This window comes from Eschrichtius robustus, chromosome 16 (assembly GCF_028021215.1).
Source record: "Eschrichtius robustus isolate mEscRob2 chromosome 16, mEscRob2.pri, whole genome shotgun sequence".
Taxonomy (NCBI): domain Eukaryota; kingdom Metazoa; phylum Chordata; class Mammalia; order Artiodactyla; family Eschrichtiidae; genus Eschrichtius; species Eschrichtius robustus.
In genome coordinates this window covers 49,368,506-49,395,789 of record NC_090839.1, presented here as the reverse complement: position 1 = coordinate 49,395,789, position 27,284 = coordinate 49,368,506, and the positions used below count along the sequence as shown (strand labels likewise).

Here is a 27,284-nt window from a genome sequence, read left to right as displayed (position 1 = left end):
CTGTGTTTTTCCTTTGAGTTCTAATCCAGAGAGACTCTGAGGATATTTAGGGGCAGGTGTCTAAGAAATTCAAAGGCAAGATCCCAGGGGACAATTCAAGTGTGTTTCTGCCTCTGTTTTCTTTCCCTCGGACAGTGGGGGAGAAGGTGAGTCAAAATACCGTTGTCAAATGTGGATGCTGGTGCTACCCAGAGAGACGCTGAGTCAGGAGCAGGATGGGTGAGGACGTGCTGTGGCGTCTTCGCTTTGATGCCTGGAATCCTCTCTGGCTGGTTGTTAATCGGGAGCCTTGTTTCTGTCACAGTTAAAGGCACAGGTGTTGAACCAGATGCTCACCTGTGATGTTGAGCTCCTTGGAAGAAGTGAATGTTTGTTTATCAGCTATTATGTTTGATAGCTATTGTGCCTTTCCTCAGAACATTTTATGTCTGATGTTTCTGAACTTAAAGGGAAAACTAACATAGGGGGATGAAGAGGACTTGGAATGATAAGGACTCAGCTCAGCTACATCTCAGGAAACGGCAGGTACCCTCTGGATGGCTGAGGTCCTGCTCCTTTAGACCAGGGGTCAGCAACCTTGTCCCGGGAAGGGCCAGACAGCAGTATTTTAGGCTTTGCAGACTCGTTACTGTGTCTATAGTATATTTTAAAAGGTTTTTATAATCCTTTAGAAATTTAAAAACCATTCTTAGCTCGCAAGCTGTGGGATGCACCAGGCCTGTGGCCACTTTGTCAACCCTGACATGGAGTTCTCAGATCTTGGGGGGGGTCTTCCTTCCCTGCCTGGCGGGGTCTTGGGTCTCAAGTGTGTGGTGAGCTCGACCACACAGTGATCCCACATGCAAAGGCCGGACTCGTTTTGAGTGTCATCTTAGAAGGACATACACCATCTTCATTGCAGCCCAAAGAACCTTAGTCCTTGGAGTACAGAAGGTGAAATTGTGTGTCTGTGCTTTTTTGGGAAGGTAGATAGAGGTTCCCTTTCCCACAGCTGGAAGAACTAAAAATAGATTACCCCCTCCTGGCCAAAAAACAACCTACAACCCTACATGATCTATATCCCTTAAGCTAGAGACTTTAAGAGTTCCTGTGGCTGTTATTAATGCTTGGAAGGAATACTCTTGGAAGTGAGTGAAGCATGTGGCAGCTGCGTGATCTAGAAATGAAAACTGGGGACGGAGGTTTCAAGTGCCCCACTGTGCAGACAGAGCCACGTGTCTTCTGAGAGCTGGGCATGCAGGGGCCTGGCCTGAAGGGCAGGTCATTGCTGTGCCGGGAACCCTGTTTGCTGATCTGGTCTTACAGCCGAAGATTTGTCAACATCTCTGCAACTAGTAGGCAGGCGGTGACTGGGATGTCGGAGACAGGAGATTCAGTACTAGGGGGCCCAGCCGTTGCCTTGGGTGTACCTTCGTATGGGAAAGAATGGAGTCAGACAGATACTGTGCCCCGCTCTCGGGATTGGGGTCCAGCACTGCGCAGGGCCAGTGGTGATGGAGGGCTTCTGTTTCCTGTAGTTGGGATTGTGTGTTGGGGAGGTGGAGCTGTCTCTCTGTGAGTGGTGCTGCTTACTGTTTCAAGACATGCCATTCTCAGAGTGACAGGTGTAAAAGAATAAAGCACGTGAAAGCCATCGCAAGAGAGGAATGACTCAGCTCACAAGTAGAACAGAAGATGTCCAGGTTTCTAAAGAGAGCTCGAGCCCAGCACCTGCTGGTGTTGGCAGGGAGGGCACAGGGCAAGGAGGAGAGGAAAGCCTCCAGGAGGACAATGGCGGGGGGCAAACGAGAGCTCGTCGTGCTGCTGCGTGAGGCAGGTCCAAGAAGAACAAGGACACAGGAGGAGCATCCTTGCTTTCTTCACCTGTGGACCACGACCACGGGCCCTGGGCTTGATTTCTGGGGTCCTTGACTCCGAACCAGATGCTACAGGGAAGATGATCATGCCTGAAACAAGGGTCCTGTTCAAATCCTAGCACATCAGGGGCCTGCCTGGAGCCTCTGTCCTGCGTGAAGCCTGCTATGACCGTTCTGTTTTCTGAATGTTTTTGGTATAAAATATCTCCAACTACGCTGTCCGATATGGACATTCAGTGGCCCCTTAAGTTCAAATTAATTTAAATGAAATACGATTAAAAATTCAGATTCTCCGTTGCCCTAGCCACACATCAAATAGCCAGTGGCTGTGTGTGGTTCCTGGACAGCACAGAACATAGAACATTTCTGCCATCGCAGAAAGGTCCATTGGACAGGCTGGTCTTCAATGTCCATTTGTCCTTGGACCTATCTCCTGTCTTTCCAGCTCAGTTGCAAACACCTTGAGGACAGAGAGTGGATATGTAAATCCGAGAGCCTGTCTCTTACCTGGGTCTTGGGGTCACACTCACCTGGGTTTGAATCTTGGCTGAGAAGCTGAGGGCAAGATAGTCAGACTCTCTGAGCCTCTGTGTGCTTCTCTGTGAGACGAAGGCGATCATTCCGACCTTTCGCGGCTGCTGTGAGGGTTGGGAGTGACGTCATCAGGTGTGTGTACCCAGCTTGGTGCTGCGGATGGAGGGTCCACAGTGGGACCTCGCTCCCGAATTTCCCACTGTCTGCTGTGGGCACCCGTCCCTCCATCACACGAGCCTCAAGGAACTAAATACATTCTCCAGCCCCTCGTCTCGGGGATGGGCAGATGTGGCCTGTCTGGGTCAGTCCTCAGGCGGCCCAGGCCCGAGCAGTGGCCCACTGGGTGGAGAGGCTCAAGCACCATCTTGTAACAGAAGATCTCCCCGTGTTGTTGAGCTCAGGGCCTCTGAGGAGCCCTCTGTTTCTATAAGAACGTCATCAGGTCATCGGGACTTCCCCGGTGGTCCAGTGGTTACGACTCCGCCTTCCGGTGCAGGGGGTGCGGGTTCGATCCCTGGTGGGGGAGCTAAGATCCCACATGCCGCGCGATGAGGCCAAAAAAAAAGAAAAAAAAAAAAAAAAAAGAGCGTCATCAAAACATTGTCGCCCAGTTGCCTCGGTGCTCTTTCCAGAAAGCTGTCAGAAGTCTGCTTCTTACCCTTGGCTGAACAGATCTTTTATGAAGAAAGTTGAGAGCACTCAGAAGATCCTGATTTTGAGTTGAAACGCAACGGTATTCATCTTCTCTACCCCCAACCCGCTGGAGGATGAGGGGACCAAGCTGGCGTGAGCCAAGGCCTGGCCACAAGACGTTGCCCAGCTGCCCTGAAGGGGCCGGAGCGCCCTGTCCGTGGTGGGTGCTACCCGTACTGGGACGGCGTGGGGTTCTGCTCCCAGAGTCTCCTGTGTGGGGCCGGGAGGCGAACCATCTGGACCAGCCTCCTTCCTGTTTGTGACGGTGTCACCGAGCGGGGCGCGCTCACAGGGGTGGTGTCAGGGCTCTGTCTGTGCTGAGGGCTGGACGTTTACACGGGGGACCTGAGCGTTTGGGGGCCAGGCTGGCCGTGGGAGCAACCGTGTCAGGGTCACAGATGGGAGTTAATTTGGCTCTTGTTGTAAAGTGTGCCTAGTGCTGCTCTGACGTCACAGGGCTTCTCGGGCTGTGTTCTCGGAACCCCTGGCTGGAGATGCCGTGGGTGTGCGTGAGGTTGATTCGGAGGCTGGCGATGGGGTGACCTGTGTTCTGGTCCTGAGAACGGTTGGCGGATGGGGCTGGCTTGCTTCGCAGATGTTCATTTCCTCACCTGGGAAACAGACCTGGGACTGCTTTATCCCATCTGTCCCTTCCGTTGCACAACTGCAATCGTTTCAAGCGATTTCAAGAATAGGAATTCACAAAATCTTCCACCCCCAAGATGCCCAGCTCCACTTCCCTTAGTAAACTACTTCCTTGCGTTCCCAGAATCCCGTGTCCTACTGTCACCCTCCTTTTATCCTTCTCCCCCATCCATTTTCCTCTCCCTCCCCCTCCCCCTTCCCCTCCATCTCCTTCTCCCCGCTCTTCTCCCTCTCCCTCCCCATCTCCATCTCCATCTCCATCTCCATCTCCATCTCCATCTCCATCTCCCTCTCCCTCTCTCTGATAACCAGGAGCCCTGCGGGGCAGAGGCATTATTCAGCGGCAGTTCTGTCTTCCGTGGGTGTGGCAACCTTGAGATGGCTCACTCTTCATATGACAGCTGCCACTTTAAAGACATGTTGGCTGAGAAATATTCCATGGTATATATGTGCCACATCTTCTTTATCCATTCATCTGTTGATGGACACTTAGGTTGCTTCCATGTCCTGGCTATTGTAAATAGAGCTGCAGTGAACATTGTGGTACATGACCCTTTTTGAATTATGGTTTTCTCAGGGTATATGCCCAGTAGTGGGATTGCTGGGTCATAGGGTAGTTCTATTTTTAGTTTTTGAAGGAACCTCCACACTGTTCTCCGTAGTGGCTGTATCAGTTTACATTCCCTCCAACAGTGCAAGAGGGTTCCATTACTCAGCCATAAAAAGAAACGAAACTGAATTATTTGTAGTGAGGTGGATGGACCTAGAGTCTGTCATACAGAGTGAAGTAAGTCAGAAAGAGAAAAACAAATACCGTATGCTAACACATATATATGGAATCTAAAAAAATAAATAAATGGTTCTGAAGAACCTAGGGGCAGTACAGGAATAAAGACACAGACGTAGAGAATGGACTTGAGGACACGGGGAGGGGGATGGGTAAGCTGGGACGAAGTGAGAGAGTGGCATGGACATATATACACTACCAAACGTAAAACAGATAGCTAGTGGGAAGCAGCCGCATAGCACAGGGAGATCAGCTCAGTGCTTTGTGACCACCTAGAGGAGTGGCATAGGGACGGTGGGAGGGAGATGCAAGAGGGAGGAGATATGGGGACATATGTATATGTATAACTGATTCACTTTCTTTATAAAGCAGAAGCTAACACACCATTGTAAAGCAATTATACTCCAATAAAGATGTTTAAAAAAAAAAAAAAGACATGTTGTGTTTTTTTGGATTTTTTTTTTTTTAATGGCATTCTTCCCTTGCTCCTCCAAGACATGGTTTTGGTGAAAATTTGTAAGTTTTTCCTCTAGATCCGTATGAAAAAGACTGAGTTCCAGGCTCTAATTTTTCTGCCATCGTTCCAGCCCTCTGTGAATTTTTAAGGTTGTTTTCTTAGCCTGACACTGCGATTTCATCTCAAGCCTGGAAACATTGTCTTTTGGCAAATAACGCTTGAAACTGTTTACTCAGATGACCTATTATGAGAAATTCAACTTTGAATAAATTCGATCCGTGGAAAATTAAGTTAGCTAAATGTAATATTGAGGGTGGTACACAACTGTAGCAGAGATGGATTCTTGGAAATATTTATTGGTACACTTTGCAGAATTTTCTTTCTACGCTTTGCAGTCTGTTTCCAGAAAAAAAATCTATCATCTTTTGGTTTTTAGTTCTTTGATATTTTAAGGAAATGAGCTTTTCCTCAGAGTGCCTCTTTCACAGAAACTTGGGAAGAAGGAAGCTATTTAAAATGATAGCCTTTGGCGTGGGCTTCGCTCTGAGATCACTGTATTTTCTTTCTTTCTTTTTAAAAAAATTTTATTGGAGTATAGTTGATTTACAACATTATGTTAGTTTCAGGTGTACAGCAAAGTGATTCACTTATGCATATACATATATTCATTCTTTTTCAGATTCTTTTCTCATATAGGTTATCACAGAATATTGAGTATAGTTCCCTGGGCTATAGAGTAGATCCTTTTTGGTTATCTATTTTATATTTAGTAGTGTGTGTATGTTAACCCCAAACTCCTGATTTATCCCTCCCCCCATGTTTCCCCTTTGGTAACCATAAGTTTGTTTTCGAGATCTGTAAGTCTGTTTCTGTTTTCATTTTCTTCTGATAAAGTGCTCGGCTCCCTCCCTCTGCCTGGCTTGTAGGGTTTGAGGTCTCTGGGGATGGGGAAGCCACCCTGAGCCTGCTGCAGGACAGAGAGGCTGGTGGGCACTCGCCCCACGGGGCTGTGCAGGAATGTGTACTGGATCAGGTGGTTGTTTACTGGAGTGGCCAGAAACCACACAATCTAAGAGTCACATGTGAGCTGTCCTAGAGGAGGAAAGTCAGAGGCGGGGATGAGAGAAGCAATACGGGGTGAGTCCAAGGGTAGGTGTGGGCCATGAACAGAACCTGGAGGCCAGGCTCGGAGTGGCAAGCACGTGCAGGCTGGTCCAGGGTACAGGCTGTGACCAAAGGGAGGGTTGGGATCCTGCTGTTCTTGAGTTTAAACCATAACATCAGGGTCAGCTGGTTTAATACCACGGGGCTGGGCATGACCAATCTACAGAGCACTAAAGGTCCAAACCTCTCCCCTTTTGCATGAAAAAAATGAGACCCAGAGGGCATAAATGACCCCCAGCTGTCCCCCATGGATAATCAATGCATGCCAAAATAATTATCTAGAAAATTTGACCTTTGCATGATCTAGAGGAACACGGTCCTGTAGAAATATAATGCAAGCTACAGATGTAATTTTAAAATTCCTAGTAGCTACATTCAATACTTGAAAAGAAGCAGGTGAAGTTAATTTTAATACTATATTTGATTTAACCAGGTATTTCCAGAATATTAGGAATGACAATTTTCAATCACCTCCGTGTTTTATCCCTGGGTTCAAACCCAGGAAACAATTAAGATTTTTTTTTAAGTTTTAAAATGTTTACTTTATTGTACTAGCTCACATAACTTTCACTAACTTCTCTCTGCAGTTGGAATTTTCATAATGATTCAAATAATTGCTGTTGACATTCTTAAGTGGATCACCTTAGAAACTCATTGAGATCTGCTTTTTAATCTGTGTCAGATTCTTTACTGGATTAGGGTTTTTGTAGCTGCTGTAACAAATAAGTCCTTTAGACCTTGGGGTAATATAAAAGAAGTTTCTTTCTTTCTCATGTGAAGTTCTGGTCTGTGGGTGGCCCTGTTGCTAGAGGTGGTCCCTGGACTCTGGAACCTTCCGTTTTGAGGCTCCCTGTCCTCACACTTGGTTTCCAAGATCACTGTGCTTCTCTGCTTTAAGGAGAAAGAACCAGGAGGGCTGTGCATAGCTGAGTTTTATGGACCAGACCCTCCCTCCCGCTCACATTCCATTGGTCAGGACTCAGTCCATGACCACTTCTAACTGTAAGGGAGCCTGGGACATGGATTTTAGCCCAGTGCCCTGGAAGAAGAGAAAGCAGTTATTCCCCCCAGACTTGTTTCTTATTGAAAAAACAAACGTCTCAGTTTTCCTTTATGCCTATCTTATTTCAAAAGCAGTATACCCCCTGTATAGAGAAATCGTAACCCAAACTTACATCTTCTGAGGCTGGCCTAGCTCTTGGTTTAAGCTTCATGATTCTCACCTGGTCAGGTGACACAATTCGATTCTCTTTTCACCTTGAGAGGATCACAAGTCAGGTAGAAATTGTCCCAGTTGTGTCTGTTTGCAAATTGCATCTTTTCTTTTTAAATTCAAGGAGCCTAGGAAAAGCAGTGAGTGTTTGAGAATGTGTGAAGTTATTGGCGGTAATGTGGAAAGAGCTTGGGTTCCAGAGTAAATCCTAAATCTCAGTTTTGTCACTCTCGACCTATGTGATGCCAGGTGAGTTTCCTAAATTCTTTGAACCTCATTTCCGCCATCTGTAAAATGCAGATTAAGATGCCCGCGCATGAAGTGACGTAAGCTTCGTAAAACAGCAAAACCTCAAGCATAGTAGGTGCTTAATAAATCGTGGCTACGTTATCTTTGTTCCCAGAAGGATCCTTGGGGGTCTTGTTTAAGAGAAGAATAAATGTTCATCCTCTAAAAATGCTTGAAAACCCCTGGTCTGGACTAACCGCTTGTTCCAGAGTGTCTGGGTGTCCAGACCACCTGTCCAATCTTCCTTGCACCTTGAAATTGCTTCCCTTTGGGTCAGAGGGTGACGCATTCATGCGGGGTCGGCCGCAGGTGAGCGCGTGGTGACAGTGAGCATACCTGTGTGTGAAGGCCACAGGCAATGGAATTGGGGGGGGCTGGGGACACCCACCATGGAGTCAGCTCATGCATCAGCCAGCTCCTGGCCCCACTGCTCTCCTTGGCTGCACCCTTGTGGTCTGTGACAGCAATGGCCACTTCTTCCTTGTGGCCAAGGAGCAAATGCGGCCCTGGGTGCGTCTCCAGCCCTCTGGGGTTCATTCTTGCCTGGTCCCCACTCCTGAACTGCTTCTGCGGCAGCACCATGCCTGGGGTGACTGGGGGCTCTTTCCTTGAATTATGCGTTTGGAACTTATCTTGTTCCACAGGTCATCTCGTTTCACTGATGATGCCAGGACCGAGGTCTAGAGGCGTGAAGGGGCGTCTCTAGGGTCCCCCTCTGGCTGGCAGCAGAGCGCGGACCAGCACTTGCATTTCCTGCCTTTTCTGGCCTCTGGCCCCAAGGCTGGGCTGTGTCCCCTCACCATTTTGTGAGCGGAGTCAGCCTGAAGTCACATCTGCGTATGGGGTTCCCCAGGAGGTCACCACTCTGTCCTCATCCGAGTGCTCTCAACTGCCTGAGGGCAGCGGTTCTCAAAGTGGGGCAGACCAGTGCCAGCAGCAGCCCTGGGAGCTTGTCAGAAATGCCCCTTCCTGGGTGCCACCTGAGCCCTGCAGGTTAGAACCTCTGGGGAGGGGGCCCAGCCATCCGGATTTCCTAGGCTCCTGTGGCGTGGCGTGTGCACTGCGTTGTGAGGAACCCCGGGGAGACTTCCAGTCTAGGCCCCACGCCAGGCCAAGGAAACCCGAGTCTCTGGGACTGGGAGCCAGGCACCAGTGGTTGGAAAGCTGCCAGTGATGCCAGGGTGCAGCCGAGGCCGAGAGCACGGCCTGAGACCCCCTGCACGCCCTGAACAGCTCTGGTCAGCCGGCCCTGGGAGTCTGGCCGAGGGGAGGGTAGCTGGGCCTCATCTCCTCCTGCCCCTCAACAAACAAACTAACAAACAAACAAACAGAGGGAGGGTGTCTGCCACATTTAAGGCACCAGGCCTGTCTTGCTGGGGGCTCCTCATTCATTCAGCATTTCTCGTGAGTCACATGGATAGTCATTCATTTGGAGACTCCATCTCAGGGGTCCCTGGGTTTTCTAAGATTTCTTCCCCTGAGAAACACCAGGGTGGAGTTTTACTTGGCAGTGTTTTAAAATGTGTGTTCTAAGAGGGAAGTTTGTAGCAATACAATCCTACCTCAAGAAACAAGAAAAATCTCAAATAAACAATCTAACCTTACACCTAAAGGAACTTGAGAAAGAAGAACACACAAAACCCAAAGTTAGTAGAAGGAAAGTAATCATAAAGATCAGAGCAGAAATAAATGAAATAGAAACAAAGAAAACAATAGCAAAGATCAATAAAACAAAAAGCTGGTTCTTTGAGAAGATAAACAAAATTGATAAACCTTTAGCCAAGCTCATCAAGAAAAAGAGGGAGAGGACTCAAATGAATAAAATTAGAAATGAAAAAGGAGAAGTTACAACGGACACTGCAGAAATACAAAGCATCCTAAGAGACCACTACAAGCAACTCTATGCCAATAAAATGGACAACCTGGAAGAAATGGACAAATTCTTAGAAAGGTATAACCTTCCAAGACTGAACCAGGAAGAAACAGAAAATATGAACAGACCAATCACAAGTAATGAAATTGAAACTGTGATTAAAAATCTTCCAACAAACAAAAGTCCAGGACCAGATGGCTTCACAGGTGAATTCTATCAAACATTTAGAGAAGAGCTAACACCCATCCTTCTCAAACTCTTCCAAAAAATTTCAGAGGAAGGAACACTCCCAAACTCATTGTACGAGGCCACCATCACCCTGATACCAAAACCAGACAGAGATACTACAAAAAAAGAAAATTACAGACCTATATCACTGATGAATATAGATGCAAAAATCCTCAACAAAATACTAGCAAACAGAATCCAACAACACATCAAAAGGATCATAAATCCAGGGATGCAAGGATTCTTCAGTATGCGCAAATCAATCAGTGTTATACACCATATTAACAAATTGAAGAATAAAAACCATATGATCATTTCAATAGATGCAGAAAAAGCTTTTGACAAAATTCAACACCCATTTATGATAAAAACTCTCCAGAAAGTGCACACAGAGGGAACCTACCTCAACATAATAAAGGCCATATACGACAAACCCACAGCAAACATCATTCTCAATGGTGAAAACTGAAAGCATTTCCTCTAAGATCCGGAGCAAGACAAGGATGTCCGCTCTCACCATTATTATTCAACATAATTTTGGAAGTCCCAGCCACGGCAATCAGAGAAGAAAAAGAAATAAAAGGAATACAAATTGGAAAAGAAGAAGTAAAACTGTCACTGTTTGCAGATGACATGATACTATACATAGAGAATCCTAAAGATGCCACCAGAAAACTACTAGAGCTAATCAGTGAATTTGGTAAAGTTGCAGGATACAAAATTAATGCACAGAAATCTCTTGCATTCCTATACACTAATGATGAAAGATCAGAAAGAGAAAGTAAGGAAACAATCCCACTCACCATTGCAATAAAAAGAATAAAATACCTAGGAATAAACCTACCTAAGGAGGTAAAAGATCTGTACCCAGAAAACTTTAAGACGCTGATGAAAGAAATCAAAGATGACACAAACAGATGGAGACATATACCATGTTCTTGGATTGGAAGAATCAATATTGTGAAAATGACTATACTACCCAAAGCAATCTACAGATTCAATGCAATCCCTTTCAAATTACCAATGACATTTTTTACAGAACTAGAAGAAAAAATCTTAAAATTTGTATGGAGACACAAAAGAATAGCCAAAGCAATCTTGAGGGAAAAAAATGGAGCTGGAGGAATCACACCCTGACTTCAGACTATACTATAAAGCTACAGTAATCAAGATGATATGGTACTGGCACAAAAACAGAAATATAGTTCAATGGAACAGGATAGAAAGCCCAGAGATAAACCCACGCACCTATGGTCAACTAATCTATGACAAAGGAGGCAAGGATATACAATGGAGAAAAAACAGTCTCTTCAATAAGTGGTGCTGGGAAAACTGGACAGCTACATGTAAAAGAATGAAATTAGAGAACTCCCTAACACCATACATAAAGATAAACTCCAAATGGATTGAAGACCTAAATGTAAGACCAGACACTATAAAACTCTTAGAGGAAAACATAGGAAGAACGCTCTTTGACATAAATCACTCTTTGACCCACCTCCTAGAGTAATGGAAATAAAAACAAAAATAAATAAATGGGACCTAATGAAACTTAAAAGCCTTGGAAAGCAAAGGAACTATAAACAAGATGAAAGACAACCCTCAGAATGGGAGAAAATATTTGCAAATGAATCAACGGACAAAGGATTAATCTCCAAAATATAAACAGCTCATGCAGCTCAATATTAAAAAAGCAAACAACCCAATCCAAAAATGGGCAGAAGACCTAAATAAGCATTTCTGCAAAGAAGACATACAGATGGCCAAGAGGCACATGAAAAGCTGCTCAACATCACTAACTACTAGAAAAATGCAAATCAAAACTACAGTGAGGTATCACCTCACACCAGTTAGAATGGGCATCATCAGAAAATCTACAAACAACAAATGCGGGAGAGAGTGTGGAGAAAAGGGAACCCTCTTGCCCTGTTGGTGGGAATGTAAATTGATACAACCACTATGGAAAACGGTATGGAGGTTCCTTAAAAAACTAAAAATAGAACTACAATATGACCCAGCAATCCCACCACTGGGCATATACCCAGAGAAAACCATGATTCAAAAAGACACATGCACCCCAGTGTTTATTGCAGCACTATTTACAATAGCCATGTCATGGAAGCAACCTAAATGCCCATCAACAGACGAATGGATAAAGAAGTTGTGGTACATATATACAATGAAATATTACTCTGCCATAAAAAGGAATGAAATTGGGTCCTTTGTAGAGATGTGGATGGACCTAGAGACTATCATACAGAGTGAAGTAAGTCAGAAAGAGAAAAACAAATATCGTATATTAACGCATATATGTGGAATCTAGAAAAATGGTACAGATGAACCGGTTTGCAAGGCAGAAATAGAGACACAGATGTAGAGAACAAACGTATGGACGCCATGGCGGGAAAGTGGGGGGGGGGGCGGTGGTGGTGGGATGAATTGGGAGATTGGGACTGACATATATACACTAATATGTATAAAATAGATAACTAATAAGAACCTGCTGTATAAAAAAAATAAATAAAATAAAATACCAAAGAAATAAAATAAAATGTGCGTCTATGAGGGTCAGGAGGGAATGTCTCTGCCTGGACCTTAAGTGGCTCTGACCTTGCCTTCCTCACCTGGAGCCTCCCCATCTCCCTCCCTCCTTAGTGGGGGCTGACCCAGGGGTAGGGCCGACCCACAGGCAACCATGGTCCTGAGAGCAGGGCCTCGGGGCACAGACTGCCTCTCCCTGCGGCCCTCCCATCCTGATCTGGACACCCTCAGGCCTGGGATGGCCTCTGGGAGCTTTGGGGTAGGAGGTGGCCCGGGGAGGGCCCAGCCTCTGTCCCCAGAGGCTCCCAGCAGCCTCCCAGGCCTCAGACTTTTTAAACAGGCTGCCAGGAACAACCGGCAGTGTGGCCAGTGAATGGGGGAGGGTGTGTCTGATTTAACCCTCTGAGTGTGGTTCCCACTGACTGCACACTTGGGCATCAGGCAGTAGCCTGTTTCTTCCTCCACCTGGGGGCTCCCCATGGCCACCCACCAGTTTGCATTCCCCGGGACTGGCCTGGGATGACAAGGTTCCCTTCCCACCTTGGAGAGGAAGGTTAAATGAGTCCACGTCTGGGTTATCATACTGGCGCTTCTGAGGTTCCTGATATAGTGTGAAACCATTAGTGTGGCTGAAATTTCTATCATAGAACAATAAAATCCCTGAATTAAAGATTAGCAGCCTTTTTTAGAAGCTTACTCAGAACGAAGTGGATGTGAGCCCAGCCCAGGGGCTTATCCATCCCGGCCAAGACCTTGCACCCCAGTCCTGAGCCTGCAGCGGGATCTCAGGGCTCATGCCACTGGGGTCGGGGACGCTGGGCTGAGGAAAGGAGGAGAACAGGCTGCAGACCAGCGGGTCAGGCCACGCTGGCAGGAGCATGGGAAGGGGGTCTAAAGTCACTAAATAGGCACTCAGAGTACCCACCCTGCCTCAGCATCATTGCGAGAACCAGAAGATAAGGGATATCCACGGTCTGTAATCATAAAGTACCTCTGGGTGGAGTTAGGGATGTGGTCCAGGGTCCTACAGACCCGGAGAGGAGTCCTGCTTTGACATCCACGGTCTGTGGGGCCCTGGACCAGTCACTTAACTTCTCCAAACCTGGGTTTCCTCCCCTGCGAAGTGGGGATAATTCATGGCACAAACAGAAAGGGTTGCCATGGAGAGTCAATGGAATAAAGTGTGTGAAGAACTTAGCACAAAGCAAATACCCAACTGTGAACGGATGCCCATTTCTGGAGCACCCACCATGTGCTCAGGAGTCCCACACACAGAGACTCAGTTAGTCATGCATGGGAGGATGTGGTTATTAGTCAAGCTCTGATTAGGGCATGGAGACTTCTCCTCTAGGAGGAGAGTAAAGTCAATCTGGCCTGTCCTAATATTGTAATACCTAGGTGGAAAGTAAAAATATTCTTAATTTTTAAAGCATACATGTTGGGCACATGAAGAGCCTGTTAGCATCAGCCTCTGCCTCCCAGGGGACCTTTCTTGGGGAATGGGAATTCCACTTATGCTGTAATCTTGTTGACTGCCCTGGGAAAATCCATAGAAAAGTCACCAATGATGCGAATTTGGGTCTTAAGACTGAGTATGCAAGGTTGGGTGGGCAGAGTGGATATCAGCGGATGGAGGTAGAAGAAGTAAAGGGCGGTGAGAAGGTGGGGAAGCAGCTGGGCTTGTTCTGTGCTCAGTTCTCTCCCCTTTCACCATGGTGGACAAGCCTTAAGTCAACTCATCCAAAACAGCATGGGCAACTGTCCTTCCATAGTCCAGAAACATAAAGTTTCCCTACTGCCTGCACCATTTAACCACAAATACTAGACCAGTTCATTAAGTTAAATTATAATTTAATACTGAATTTAAAGGAAGGAAAGATGTAACACAGCTGTACCCATCCTTCTGCCAGGTGTTTTTTTATCATTGACACTAGTTTCACGCAGAACCTTGGCCTCTTTGCAGGAATCATTGTGTGTTTGTGGCTCACAGAAGGATGTTTCCTTTTATGGGGCCCAGGACAAATAATGTGGTGCCTGGTGGATCTGCTTAGCGGTTCCCAAGTGTACACAGTCTCTCAGTAGTAGCTGTTATGAATCTAGAATTGTTGTCTTTTCAACGCCACAATGTCATCTGTTGTTAAAATTTTGCATCCTATCTCTCCCCCCATCCAGTCTCAAGAATCTTGCCTTTAGGTAGTTTTCTCCCTCACTCCAGCATTTTATTATGAAAATTTGCAAACATACAGAGAAATTGAAAGAATTTTACAGCGAACACCCACAGACTCAGCACCTAAGTTCTATAATTTGCATTTCACTCTATTGGCTTTATCATGTTTATTCATCTCTCCACCCCTGTATCCATCCATGAAGCCATCCTATTTTCTTTTAGTGAATTTTGAAGTAATTTGCAGAAATAGATACATGCCGTCTCACATAGGTTTAGCATGTGTGTCATTAACTAGAGTTTATGATTTATTTACCCCTCTTTTTGGGTAACATTTATACACAGTGAAGTTTACAAGTCTTAAGTGTACCACCAATGAGTGATGACATATGCAAACTCCCGTGCCCAGCTTCCACCAAGATATAAGACATACCATCATTCCAGGAAGTTTCCTCATGTCCCTTTTCAGGAAATCCCCAGCCCAGCCCACCCCGACACAACCACTCTTCTGATTTCTATTACCATAGATTAGTTTGTGCCTGTTCTACAACGTTCTATACACGAATCATACACTATGTGCTCTTTGGTGTAAGGCTTCTTAAGCAGCACACTGTTTTTGAGATTCATCCGTGTTTCTGTGTGTAGCTACGTCCTTGACTATACACGCACACACACGTACACACCATGCAGATAGACATGTATGCGTATAGATTACACATACACATGTGACAGACTTTCCACACAAATGTTAATATGTTGGGTACATTTCTCTCCCGGAAGTGCCTTGTAGGATTTTGGTCGCTTTTCTTAGATACTTATTTTAGGTCCACTTTTAAAGAGACTTTTGTGATGTCTGGCAAATAGTAAGGGCTTTGGTTGGCCAGGGGAGGTTAGTTATCAACAGGGCCAGTCGTCCCTAATGTCCCCTCTCACTTCCCTCTGGAGCAGAACCATGAACTGGACTCTGCAACCTTGTGGTTGTAAGAAGGGAAGTGGAGGAGGGGGAGGGGAGGGGCCATCTCCCTCATCCTTAAGGCCTTATAACCTCTCCACATGCAACACTGCACATTCAGTTATTCAGTGATAACAGGAGGTGGGCGAAGAAGGGCCGTGAAGGTCCACAAAACGGTCTGATTCATTGAGTCAACAGCCATGCGTGTTCTGCTGTGGAAGCTGCTTCCTGGGGGCCGGCGTGGCATCCTTCCCTGCTGGAGCTGGGCACGCTCCTCATCACAAACAGCATCAGAGAGAGAAAGGGTTCCCTCTCTAAGCACCTGCACAGGGAACTAGATGCCTGGTTAGGGAAGGGGACCAGCCCCGCACTCAAGTGGGAACTGTGTGGGTGTTAGGGTCTTTGGAAAGGCCGAGAGCCTTGTTTTCCCAGACAAGCTCTGTCCCAGCAGAACCCTTTGTTGGCCCAGATCTTCTTTATCTCTTGGTGTTCCTTGTTTACTTGTCATTTCCTGACACACAAGTTGACTTGGAGTAGGTCCTCTGAGATGCACACACGACTATCCAGTGATGGCATACTCCGGGCAATCATTCATTTCTTGCTGTAACCATCAAGTACCTTGACTCAGTTCTGGTTCTCTTAGAAGCAGATGCTGAGGCAAGGGTTTTGGGTACATGTAGTTTATTTGGGAGACGAGCCCAGGAAACACCTGGGAGCAGGGAGTGGGGAAGTGAGACGGGAGGGAGGGCAGGGTAGCCAGTGCCTGGCATGTCATCAGCCAGTTACCACTGTGGCCAACGGGGTTAATGACCTGGGATAGAGTGTAGAAGACACCTTTATGTTCTCCCGCCCAGGGGTGAGGGAGCTGGGGTATTGATACACCGGCTCCTTTCAGTCACTGGTTGAGGGCTGTTCCCAGGTGCAGTGATGCCCTGGTACACCCAACCTGCCCCTTGCACAGGTGGAGCAGCGCCCAGGAGCAGAGACAGCCCCAGGGGAAGGAGGGCAGGTGCTGGCAGTTAGAAGTTGGGCCAGTGAGCACCCAAGAGCTAAGGAGATGGAAGGTGAGCAGGGCAGCAAAAGCGATTGCTAAACACCTACTTCCCTGTTTCCAAGGGCATGGTTTCATGTTGTTGAACAGGTTGGAAAGCTCGTCCTAACCCACCAAGGGCAAGTAGCGGCACTTTGCACTTCCTGTGTGTGTGCATGGGTTTGTCTTGCTAGGAGAAGCCCTTGGATTCATCCCATTCATTTTTACTGTATCATAATGTGTACAAGTGCTGACTGCTTGCCAGGCCCTACTGCCACAAGCAGCAGCTTAGGTGGACCCAACAGGGAGCCTTTCAGGCCCGGCCGAGAGCAGAGGGCTTTCGAGAAAACCAGGAGACATCCTTCCCTTCATCATTCATCTGACTGCCTCCGTGCCTGCGCGGGCCTTCGGGGGACCTCAGGGAAGCTCAGGACATGTCAAAATTGAGAAAAGGGGAAACCAAGAAATCCTACTTAAGCTCCTTCTGCAAGAAAACAGAGCCTTTGCCCACCAGGCATATCTTTTCCTTTTGCAATCAACTAAAATAAAAGAATTCTTTCTAGAAATGTTGCTGGGGCCTGAGTGCTGGAACTTATGTAAACTTAGGGTCAAGACTGAATGTGAACCCTGAATGGAAATTGGGAAATGTGGTGTCACTGTGCACATGTGGCCCGTCCTTCGATCTCTGGCATATGTGTTATTTTAGGGGCATTCACTGGCTTTTCTGGCTTCAGAGTCAGAAGTCAATGTATCCATATCCCCAGGTAACCGTTTAATCCCTCACTGGGCTCTATCTTGTGTGAAATGGAATCCATACTTTGCACAAAATCATCTTTCAACGTGACTTGATATGTTTAAAGTGGGGAACCCTGTAGCCCTGGTATTTGGGTCCTATGTGCTTTCATATTCCTAGAGCCCCCCAAAGGTGGGACTTCCAAAGGCTTCCCAAAAAATATATCCAACTGAGTGATGTTCTTCAGCCCAAAGCCTGGCACAATGAGAGGTAATTCCCACCTGGAATTTGAGGTGTCTGGGTCCCTTGAAGGCTGAGAAATGTTGCTTGTAGCCCCCGAGGAGGACACCCCCGTATGGTGTTTCGAAACGTGCCCACAGGTGCTCTGATGTGTCTTTCGACATGAAATGGGCCTTGTTCTCCTCCTCTTGAATACGACTGGCCTCTGTGATTCACTTCTAACAGATGGACTGTGGCAGAAGCTCTGTGATCTCCAAAGCTGGGTCATCAAAGGCAATAGAGTTTCCACCCAGCTCTTTGTCTTGGGATGGTGGCTCTTGGAACCTGGCCGCCATGCTGGGAGGAGCGCAGGCATCACCGAGGCCACGGGCAGGTGCTCCAGATGACGGCCCCGTCGAGGGCCTTGCCGATATTGGACAGCCAGCATCAACACCAGGACGTGAATGGAGACACCCTCTAGATGACCCCAGCCTCCATCAGATGCACACGAGACCCCCCTGAGGGAGAACTGCCTAACTGAGCCCAGTCACCCCAGAACCAGGAAACATAATAATAAATGGTTGTTGCTGTTTTGAACTGCTGATTTGGGCTGGTTTATTATGTAGTCATAGTGACTGGTACCCCCATCACCCTTGGTCATTATGCTACAGAACTCCTGCTAAAGAACTTCTCTGCTGTTGATCACCTACTTCTTTTGTCTGGGGCAGTGACTCACTTCTTGCTCCCCAGGATCGTGTCTTGGTGTCTGGGGGGAAAGAGACAAGGACGGGCGTGTTTCTCGGATTCCCCGAGTCACCAGCTGGCCACCAGCTTGGCGACCTCGAGGCGGCATGAGGTTTCCAGCTGTTCCGACCTCAGCAGGTTGGGGGTCAAGGGCCTGGTTTGAGTCTGGCTGCAGGGGGGCGCAGCAGCTGCTGTCTCTCTCCATCACTCGAGATCACAGCAGCGGCGGCTGCCTTGGGGAAGCACCCTTCCGCGTCGTCCCGGAGCTCTGGGCTCCTGGGCTGGCTCTGCACACCTAACTGGCTTTTGTGTGGTGACATCCATGATCTGGCCTCTGCCTGGGGAGCAGCCGGCTGGAGGGTGTGTGCAGCAGTGTGGCTCCACGGCCCCATCCAGTGCTTCAGGCCCGTGGAGCGCAGGTCCCCATGCACCCAGCCAGGGGGCTTCTCTCTCATGTCCCCCCCGTGCACCTCTCCTGGTTCAGCCCAGGAATGGCTCCCCCATTTCTTCACTGTCTTGGGGAGAAATGTGAAAATGCATGGGAGAGAACGTTGACAGTCTTGCAAAGGTGTTGCCACAATTGCCACAAACAGAAGGTACTACTGAGGGATTAATAAGCAGATCCTGGGTCGGGCAGGAGCGGCACACCTACGCAGCTGCTTTATCTGCTCTGAAAACCATAAGTTAGAGTCACAAACTCTCAACGCTCAGAGACTCCGAAAAATCATGTGGCCCAGCAGCCCATATAAGGCCTGAGTTCCCTTTGCAGCATCACTGGAAAGTGGTCCTCTGTCGTATCCTCAGATGTCCCCAGTGACGGGGAGCTCACTCCCCTCCTCCTGTGAGACGCCTTTTATTCCCTGGGCAACAGTGATTATTACAGTTGTCTTCCTTGTGCTGAACCAGAGCCATCTTCCTTTTAGTCATTCTGAGTTCTAAAAAATAAATCGTATTCCTGTTCCGCATGGCATACCTGTAAGGTCAGCTTCAGGTCTTCCTTGTTTGGGTTTCCCTTCCTTGAGTTTTTCAGCTGCCCCCATCCTGCCCCCAGCCCCTGTGTGACAGGAGACCACCCTCCCCCCCCTCACTATCCTGGTTACCTTCCGGGCCAAACATTAATCTCCTCTTCAACTCTTAAAAGTTGTGTTTGAACAACACATGAAGAGGTTGAACCTGATTCAGTCACGCTCAGGTGTTGGATATAATTATTTCAGGTGCAAACCCAGCATTCCTGAGCTAGGGTTTAAAGCCATAGGTTCTTTCCAGGGACAAGGGAAAGGGACCGGGCATTTGTCAGGCGCCTCCTTGGAGTCAGGGCTGGGCTAAGTGTTCTACCTGCAGTGTCTCTGTAATGTTCCTACCATGCCCGTGAGTCAGGTATCCCTTGGGCAGCGGGGGGAGGGTGGCAGAGCTGGAGTGAAACCCACCACGCCCAGGTGCCCCTTCCAAGCACCTCGGTTCTTCCCTGTGCTGAACTCCAGGTGGGAACGTCGTGTTGATACATCATTTCCGCACGTGCTGGTCCTCGTCTGAGAGAGGTAAACACTGTGTGGGCAGGCAGCCGGGCTGTCTTGTTCACTGTTATATCCGCAGCGTCTAGAGTATTCCCTGAATGTTAATTCTTAGTTGAACAAATGATTGAATGAATGAACGGATCCTTGGAACTTCTTTGTGATGGTTGTTGTTGTTTTTTTTTTACATTTTATTTTAAAAGAACAAAAAATTTAAAACTATAAGGGAAAATGTAACAAGTTCCAACGTATCTGCTCTGGGAATGAAGAAATGTTAACATTATTTGCTTTTAGTCTTTTTCCATTTATAAGAAATACAACATTGCAGACCAGGTGGACATTCTCTTTATTCACTTCCTCCAGACTTCCACCTTCAGAAGCAACCATCAACCTTCTTTTGGTTGACCCATGTTTAATTTTTTGCCTCGTGTATTAGTACATATGAGCAATAAATAATATTGTTTGGTGTGCTTTCAAATTTACATAAATGTTATTTTACTAGACTAATAATAGTCTGCAATGTTTTTTCCATAAATATTTTTTTGGGACCTATGTGTACGCACTAGTTCATTCATTTGAACTGCTGTCTTGTTTTCCATCATATGACTCTGTTGCCATTTATTTGTCCATTCCCCGGTATTACAGATGTGCGTTGTTTTCAGGTCCCTGCTGGCGGTAATTCATATTCTCCTCACCCTTAGTTTCAGAAAAGGGACCTTAGAGCCAGCAGTTAAGTGACCCGTCTAAGGCGTCACGGTTTTAACAGGCACTAGAGGCAGAGAATGAACGAGACCTGTCTTCCTTCTCAGGCAGTGGTCTCTCTCACGGTTCCACAGCTGTGTCCCTTCAGGAGAGGAGATGATAAAGTTGAAGGAAGTGAAAGAAAAGCTCCAGAGAGGAAATGACCATTTTTAGAGAATAGTGTAAATGTTTGATGCCAAATGAGGTCGCCCCACGTATTACAAGGCAGAGAACTGACCTTTGTGTGGTAGGAGGGTTGCCCCGGACTCGGGATCTTGTCTGTACCCTCCAGGGTGGCTTCCTGGGCAAACAAGACAGGATGAGTGTTACCACCAACTTGAAGCCGGCTCGCATTTCACAAAAACAGCAAGAGGCCCCGGTGACTTTTAATCTCCCAGCTCAGAGGGTTCCTGAGGGACCCCTTCTGTCTTGGGGGGCCCCATCCTTTTTTCCATTTCAACTGACTATAGTGTCACCATAGAGCAGGTTTTGAAACCAGTTAACTTAAAAAGAGACTAATCATGTCTCTCCTTATTGCCCGTTAAAAATGAGGGCTTTGAAAACACTCCTCAAGCTTTACAGATTTACCAAAAGACGGTCGAGTTTCTGAGACAGTAATGACCTTCTTTTCCCTCCTCGAGGTTGGCATCACGGCCTTGAAGCCACCTGGCTCGGTTACTGGCTTTGGAGAGGTCCCGGGGCCATTTTCGTAACTTCCTGGAATTTCAGTCTCCTTGTCTTTCAGCGCAGATGCTGTTGATAACCACCTCCCTGCCAGACCAAATGGACCAGGAATGTGAGCCTCAGGGTTCCTCACTCGCTGGGGCCCTGCCAAGATCTTCTATCTTAATTTTTATTCATGATTTGATACGCTTTTTTATAAAGAGGGTCCCCCAAATTGTGTAAGCTTCGGCCTCAGAAGCCCTGGACCCGCCTCCTTGCATACAGGTGGCTGTCAAGATGCCTGTTGCATAATTAGTGCACAGTAATTGTGAGCCGTTGTTGGGATAATTATTTAATGACTAGTGTGGGCCGTTGAGTGTAACCCCATCCCTGGAACTGGGTCGGGGCTCAGTGAGTGGCAGCTTTGGTTCGTCTGTTCTCAAGTTCTGCAGAGTTCAGCTTTCCTAGGGTCTGCATCTTTGAGGACTCTGTGAGAAGGACCAGAGTTACTTTCTCAGGCCTCTGCCACAGATTCTCTGCGATAGAATAGATGAAAATCCTTTCATTCTTCAAGAGTTTCCCGCCTGTTTTCTCTCTTCTTTTCTCCATCCTCTGGCTCACCTGCGGGGTCCAGTTGACCCCGCGCCCCACGGGGAGGCAAGCAGACAGCTAGGCAGGAACACCAAGAGGCTGAGTGTCATCTTCTTCTGTGCTTTTTTCTCTTCTTAAAAGAACATGAGTATGGCAATGCCTCATCTAAAAGCTAATGGCAAAACATTTTACAGGAAACAAAAAATTTATGAGAGAATGCCAATTACCCAACAAAAGAGTGTTTTTGGAGAGGATGGGATTGTCAAGGAGGGTGCAGTAGTGATGAAAAGTTTATTCTTGGGCATCCTCGGCGCCTTGGCTTCTTAACTAATCTACACCCTGCAAACTTGGACCAGGATCTCTGGGCCCCAACTGAATTTTTTTTTTTTTAAGGAAAGAAAAGGAAGTCTTTTTTTAAAAAAATTAATTAATTATTTTATTTTATGGCTGTGTTAGGTCTTCGTTTCTGTGCGAGGGCTTTCTCTAGTTGTGGCAAGCGGGGGCCACTCTTCATCGCGGTGCGCGGGCTTCTCACTATCGCGGCCTCTCTTGTTGAGGAGCACAGGCTCCAGACGCGCAGGCTCAGTAATTGTGGCTCACGGGCCTAGTTGCTCTGCGACATGTGGGATCTTCCCAGACCAGGGCTCGAACCCGTGTCCCCTGCATTGGCAGGCAGATTCTCAACCACTGCGCCACCAGGGAAGCCCCCGACTGAATTTTAAGACCTGATGAGTTATTTTTCTCTTTCCTTCTTGAATGCAATGTGACAGTTGTGTTTCTAAATTTAACTCTTCCTGTTTTGGTTGCTTGCAATATTTGTTCACGGAAGACCTGTGTGGGATGAGAGCAGCTCTCCATGCAGGATCAACACCGCCAGCGGCTGTCACATCCCTGGGGAAGGAAGCCTGGGGAGGGATAATCCCAAGGGCCTGGGGATTAGTACCTCTTGGATGTCACCTTTCTTTCTTTACAATGATATATATATTCCCCCCCGCCCGGGGTTAGTTCCTCAGGCTCCCCAGTGCACCCCTTTTTCTTAGGGTGTCCTGGACACTGCCTCTTTCATGAGGAAATGTGAAGGATGGTTGTTCTTTCTGTGTAATTCGGCAATGATGAGAAAAGATAGAACCTCAGTGAACAAGATGTCTTGTTTGCAGAGGAATATTCACCCCAGGAAACCTCCTGAGGGCAGGTCTTGGTCTGGCAGTTCCTGCTCTTTTCCCAGAGCCCGCACCAGGCCTTGGACAGAGTGGGCTCGTCTTGGATGTGTGGGTGATGAATAAATGGTCAGCATGCCTGTCTTTGGAGGCCATGAGAGCCCAGCGTCAGCTGTGGTCCCCAGATGGGATGGGTCAGAGGAGGGCAGCTCCGTGGATGAGGAATTGGCTTCAGCTGTCCGTCTTCCTGCTCGAAGACTCATAGAGCTAATTTAAATAAAACAAATAGTAACACTTGCCTGAGAAGTAGGTGCAGCCTGGTACATACTGAAAACGTGTTCCATTTTCCAGCAATCTGGCCTGACTTGGAAAACAAACCTAGGGGGAGGGGCTTCCACGAGCCGCCAGGCTGAGGAAATGGGCCGCCTGTTCTCGGAGACTTTCATGTCGAAGCTTCTGAGAACTTCAGGAAGAAACCTGTCTGAGTTGAAGCCCACATTTTCCAAAACAATTGGGTAACAGAACCCCTTTCTGGTAATTCTTGTTAGCTTCCTTGGAGTCCAGGATTCCATAAAAAACACTCGGGAAATGCCCATCCAGGTGAATGTGAATTATGTTGCCAACTGTGCTTTTCTATCCAAGACATACAGTTCCAACTGTTTTCAAAATCAGGTTGTGTTCCTCTGGGATGTCTCATTCTGGGCAACTGATTAAAAATATAGAGGTGCATGTCTTTGGTGCCCGGGAACCCTCTGAACTAATCACATATCTGTGGTGACCAAGCAGATGCTGGTTTACTTACCCTAACTCAGCACAGGAATATTTGCATTTTTCTTGTGCCTGATTTTAATGGAAACCAAGAAATTTTGACAGTGAAATGTCGTCATCTTTGTTTGTCATTATAGCTGTGTGACACAGAGTTCCCTCCAGAGGGGTATGAAGAGGGACCTTGGGAAGCGGACGGGGGTTTCCCAGGTGGATGAGGGCCTGGTTAGTTCTCTTCCCTTCAGACGGGCGGGCCATGGTTTAAATTGCGGATGGATCGTGTTAAGCAGATTTTACTTCCACGCTATGAGGTTTTCTGATGGACAAATAAACGCTCTGAAAGGGGAAGGTCTTTTCGAGGCGTGTTGGCCAACCCGATGTTACCAACTCCTTGACTTTTTGTTTCTTCAGCTCCACGGCTGTAAGCATTGCCACAATTGCCCTTGCAAAAAGAAAGCTCCTATTTAGACCGGGCGTGGTTTCATTTTGAAATTGCAGAACACTAAAGACACTTTTATTTCCATATGCACTTTGAGAGTCCAGAAATCAAACTTGGAGTTCAGCTTTGCATTCTCCAGACCACTAGCTGGGAGGGGTGGCGTCTGGTTTCTTCCAAAAGCAGATGTTGGAGCCCCCATTGGCTGAGGGCTTGTTGGGATAGATTTTTTTACTTGATGCACCCTGCAGACCTTTGTTGAGCTCTTTTTTCATTAAAATGTCTGAAATCAGCTGTGTCATTTGGAACGTGGGGTGGAAAAATATGAAACTGGGCTGCAGTAGGGGCTTGATTTCATTGTCAAAGAGCCTGTATCATGACCTAACTACCTCGTTTATCTGGTATCATCAAGACATCTTTTCGAGCCTTGCACATCTAGAACTCAGCAGGTGTTTGTCGAATATGGTTGAATGAACTAAATGAAACATCCCATCAAATGTCAGACCATTTAAAAATGTGATAAGCATTTGATTGGTCTCTTTCTAAAGTAGATTCCATACATTCTTGCCTTCTGAGACCCAAGGCACTGAATGTAGATTGGACTTTCTCGTGATAAACTGGGGCCCTCATTTTGTTGAGAAAAGAACATAAGCATTGGTGACTAGACTTGAAATCCAGACACCCCCATTTTCTAGCTGCAAAACTCAATCAGATTTCCTAATCTCAATGACTGTTGACTTCTTCATCTGTCAGGGGAGTGTCGGTGCCTGACCCCATGGTGTTGCTAGTAGATTAAATTAACTAATGTAAATGATGGGCCTCACCAGGTGGCTGGCACACTTTCTAGTCTTTTGCTTCTCAAAGTGAAGCCCAGGGACCAATGCAACAGCTTCGTCTTTTGGGAGCTGGTTAGACATGTGGAATCTCACACCCACCCAGACCCGCTGACTCAGGGTCCGATATTAACATTTCCCCAGGTGATTCTGTGCACATCAAAGTTTGAGAAGCACAGGCCTAGAGCTGCCCTTTCCTCTCCTATTTGGGAGAGAAAGCACTGAGCCAGCTTCAGGGAGTCAAGGGGCTTTCTGGAAGGGGGCAGGGTCCTGAGCCTCCTGAGAAGTGGCCTACGAAAGGAGAGTGGAAACTGGGTTCTGGATTCTTCTCCGTGTAGGTGGGCTAATTTGAGATGGCCCCTTCTTGTTCATTTCTCAGCTGTCCACAAGCAGATGTAGGGTCATTGTTTGGGGGGTGTAGGGACAGGGACGCCCCTCCCCCCAGGAGAGCTGGGCTTCTCGCCTGTGCCCCGTGCACCCTGTGCTCCGTCTGGGAAGATCCCGGGTCATCCGCCAGGTCAGGGGGGTGGGGCAGAGCATCACCCTCTCTCCGCTACAGCATCCGACCTGCCCAAGTCCTGACCCTGCACGGCGGGAGAGCCCGGCAGGTCCTGAGGGCCTGAAGCAGAGCCAGGTTCAATGCCAGAGGCAGCCCCGGGGGATGGGTCTGGCCTGCTTGGTCCTGGGGGAGCTGGTTCCACTTCCCGGCCACCTTACCTAGGAGCCTTGGCATCTAATCGCCGATTTTCTGTTTCCTGAGCAGATGGGCCCTCGCTTTCACGCTGCCCCTTCTAACACCGTTCTACCTTGTTCTAAACTCATGCTACTCAGTGTGGTCTGAGGATGGAGGCGTCGGCATGGCTGGGGGCTTGTCGGCCACCAGAAGCTCAGGTCCACCTGGACCCACTGAATCTGAACGTGAATCTCACTCGTTCCTAACGATTCACGTGCACAGGAGAGTTTAAGCACCGGACTAGTGTGTGCTCAGCAGTTATTCATTCTCTCTCCCTTTGTTAAACATTGTGTTTCAACAGGAATGAAGACGCAGACGTAGAGAATGGACTTGAGGACACGGGGAGGGGGAAGGGTAAGCTGGGACGAAGTGAGAGAGTGGCATGGACATATATACACTACCAAATGTAAAATAGATAGCTATTGGGAAGCAGCCACATAGCACAGGGAGATCAGCTCAGTGCTTTGTGACCACCTAGAGGGGTGGGATACGGAGGGTGGGAGGGAGACACAAGAGGGAGGAGATACGGGGATATATGTATATGTATAGGTGATTCACTTTGTTATAAAGCAGAAACTAACACACCACTGTAAAGCAATTATATTCCAATAAAGATGTTAAAAATATATCTATTAAAAAAAAACCAACCCAAAACATTGTGTTTCCAATAAAAATGAACGAGGAGGCTGTGCTTGAGAGCTTGAGGAACGAAGTGCAAGATTTCTGGGAAGGGATTTCGTGGGTGCCATCTCCTCTGTGTCTGGTCCAGGCCAGGCTGCTCCAGGACCGACCCGTGGTTACCTGGGAAGGAACCATGCTGCTCTGGCCACTTGTTCCTCATGCACGGCTGCTGCCCTCGGAACCCTGGCTGGAGACAGCCATCGCCTGTGTCATAATCTTGGGGCCGCGGGAGTGTAAACGGAGCGTGATGCTGCCGTCCGCTCTTACACAACCGCCCTGCAGTCCTGCTCTCCAGATGTTGTAGATGGACCCACTCTCTGCCACTTACACTTACCTGTTTCTTTAGTCGTGTTCAGCTTCTCCGGGGAAAGGTCAAAGGCAAGCTCCAAGGACAGCCGGGGGCTTTAAATCTTCTGGGAAAATGCCTTTTTTGAGGTCATTCTAAGCTGTGTTTATTTGCCTTCCTGGAGTCTCTCTGAATTTTTTTTTTCTCTCTCTGTAATCTTTCTTCCCTTCCTCCCTCCCTCCCTCCCTCCCTTCCTGCCTTCCTTCCTCAAGACCACAGTTTGGGGCCATTTGAGCCTCGGTTTTGGTTGCTCACATGCTCCTGTGAACTTGAGTTCAGATCTCGGAGGACTTTGGACGTGAACCTGACCCATGTTCGAGGGCTCAGGGCCGGAGGAGAACCGGCTTCACAGTGGGCAGCTTTGGGCTACCGGGTCCACCAGTGGTTTCTCCCCATGCAAGGAATCACTCCAGGGCCACACACAGGTAGTCAGGACGAGGTGCTGACTTACAGACAGACCCACCCCCTCCTGACTTTGGGGCTGGCGGGCCATCTCCTGAGGGTGGGGGGCTTGGTCTGAAGGATGGGGCACATCTGGCTGCTTCCCTGCAGGGTGACGATCACTCTGCTGAAGGTGTGTGTGTGCACCTAGCAGGTCCAGAAGAGGGTGAGCACGATGGCAGGGGCAGGGGAAGAAAGGCTTCCAGGAGGAGGCGTCTTTGAGTTGACAGGCATCTCCAGAGGAGAACAACGGTTACATTCTGTC

At 47.7% G+C, this 27,284-nt stretch overlaps 1 protein-coding gene across 1 annotated transcript in view; it reads left to right on the top strand.

Annotated features, from left to right (window-relative positions):
* Nucleotides 1-27,284, top strand: part of SLC24A3 (solute carrier family 24 member 3) — a 470,391-nt gene that overhangs the window by 68,068 nt on the left and 375,039 nt on the right. The window lies entirely within an intron of this gene.